Source organism: Bombina bombina, chromosome 2, assembly GCF_027579735.1.
Source record: "Bombina bombina isolate aBomBom1 chromosome 2, aBomBom1.pri, whole genome shotgun sequence".
In the NCBI taxonomy this organism is placed as follows: Eukaryota; Metazoa; Chordata; class Amphibia; order Anura; family Bombinatoridae; genus Bombina; species Bombina bombina.
The window spans coordinates 886,466,657-886,469,543 of record NC_069500.1 but is presented as its reverse complement, the minus strand read 5'-3'; positions in this window follow the sequence as shown (position 1 = coordinate 886,469,543).

Below are 2,887 nucleotides of genomic sequence, written 5' to 3'. Positions count from 1 at the left end.
TTTTGCTCTAAGCTCACTTTTTTTGCGGTTAACGCCGGGTTTGTAAAAACCCGTAATACCAGCGCTGTCTATAAGTGAGCTCAGCTGTGAGCATAAACTGCCCATTAGCACTGCACAGCTTCTAACGCAAAACTCGTAATCTAGCCGTTGGTTTGTAAATATTTGCTAAATAAAGTATAGAAGCCTGAGATAAGTTTCTGGGGGAGAAGGGGGAACAAATCAACAAAAAACCTAGAGTATTCGTATTGTGCATCTCCTTGAAATGAGTTGGCATCTGCACAATATCTCTAGACTATTTCTGTTTGTGTTTGTACCACATCAAGTATCCGTAAAGCTGCTTCCTTCAAGATGAACAATCGTGCACTTATACACTTTGCTGCAGGTGTCTAGGGGTGTCAGCTGGTCTCTGTTTATTATTGGTGCGCTGTGTACAGTGAGGCTGGCCAGGCCATCAGTAACAACTCTATGCAAACGGGTCAGGGAAATGAAAATAAAGCCTGTGCTGCTGGAAATTTAGGGTCTGAGATTTTTCTGGCAAATGTTGCCCTAGTTCCTTTTTAGGTGCTACTTAAAAATTGCTACTTGTTTGACTTGGAAGAGACTTCACATAACAAGGGCTATGTGAGATATGTGAAGCAAGGAAACAGATGTGTGCAGGTGTGCTGCTTTTATATTTTAACTTCTACCGGAGGAACATTTCCTTTGCCTATTTCTGAGGGATTTCTCTCTCTCAGAAGTCTGTTTATATAATTTGTTGTTTTTTTTGAGGGGGGAAGTACTGTAAAAATAGCCAAGGGTTCATTTGCATGATTTTGAACTTTATTTAAAGTCCTCTTATTTTAATTAAATGAAGGAAATAACCAAGCACCTGTCTAAATTCTAAAGCCTTTTCATATTCATTCTAAGATTCTGCAAACCAGAACATTTATGACAGGTTTCCCAAACTGAGCAACATTCTCCCTCACCTGCTGAGAGCACAAGACTGGAGTCAAACAAAACATATACTAATACCCTGAGAACATATCCATTAACCACTACGTGACTGAAATAATGGAAATTGCAAGATATTCTTACTAATCTGATGCAATTTCCTACTATCCTGTGAATACTGGAAATTTGCAGACCTGTATGACTGTATAATATATATATATACACATATATATATATAATATATATATATATATATATATATTTATATACACACACACATATATATATATATATATATATATATATATATATATATATATATATATATATATATATATATATATAAATACACACACATACATACATATATTTATATATATATTTATATACTGTACAGTATATATATATACTGTATATATATATATATATACACACACACAGACAAACACACAATAGTTTACCAAGGAGAAATGTGTTACACAGGTATCTAAATATGATCTCTGATATATGACTATTCTAAAAATATAAATATATCTTCCTTGATAGGGGCATGAACCTATGAAGTTTTTTTATTAGTATCAATGTGCTTTATCCCCTGAGGTATCTTGACATGTTAAATTCCTTAACGGATTTAAATGTTGTTAAGACATCACCTAAACAGAAACATATAACCTATCTATGTAATATCTTATATAGAGATTTGTTTGTGCTTAAACCATGCAGAAAAAAAAAATTGGACTCTTCTATTAGCATGTCTAACTCTCAAACTTTCATAATGCCTATTTTAAAGGGACATGATTCCCAAATGTTGAAAACTGATAGCTGTAAAAAGATGACTAGAAAATATCATCTGAACATCTTTATGTAAAAAAGAAAGATATTTTACCTCAAAATGTCCCAAGTATTTACACCCCACTGTAAAGGACTTTAAGCAGCAAATCATCATGTCTGTCTCGGGACAGGCAAGGGAGTGAGCCTCATGCACACTCATGTTATTTCCTTATTCGGTTTAAGGAAGTTTACTATGAAATTTTATGAGAGTTAAGTGAAATCTCATGAGATCACAGTAAAAGAGTTCATGACCTCAGCACTGTTGATGCTGATTGGCTGCAGTTCATTTCTTCATTTTTTTTACCTGCAGCTGGACAGTAGTTGAAGTATAACTTTTTACACAGGACTTACTCTGGTGAGCTGGAAATTGTGAGGTAAAATATCTTCCCTTTTTACATAGAGATGTTCAGGTGATATTTTCCTGTCAGCTTTTTACAGTTATACTGCATCAGTTTCAAGTGATTTAGCATATAATTATTATGCCCCTTTAATATAAGAAATATATATATATATATATATATATATATATATATATATATATATATATATATATATATATATATATATATTCTTAATAGATGGCCTTCTCCTTCATAACTTCCGTTATTGTATCATAGAAAAAAGCCATAAAGTTTCAGCTCACCTTAAAGATTCCTCTGAGCTCTCATTATTAAAGGATTTTGTTGCAATCCCCTGACATCTAGGTTACTATGGATGGGGTTAACCTATATATGGTTATTAAACATATACATGGAATGGATATGATTAGGCTCATTAACATTGAATTGTTTGTGGGTCCACCTATTAAATTCCTATTACATCTTATGAAAAATTATGCTTAGGGAAAAATTAGTATTTGAGAATAGTGATTTCTGTATTTGGGTACAATGATGAGATTGAACATGGCAACCTCATATGTCATTATCTACAGCGCATGGCTATGCATGAGGAAGAACGTATCTTTGTCATCAGATACAACCACATCAAGTTTTATCATTTATTATGTGATCTGGGGTGGCATCATTGATGAATTGAATGAGTGGTTTGAGGGTTTAAATAATTTGCAAACCACCAACAGATTCAAAATTGATTACAATGAATTAGCTGTACACTTTGTAGACTTGAT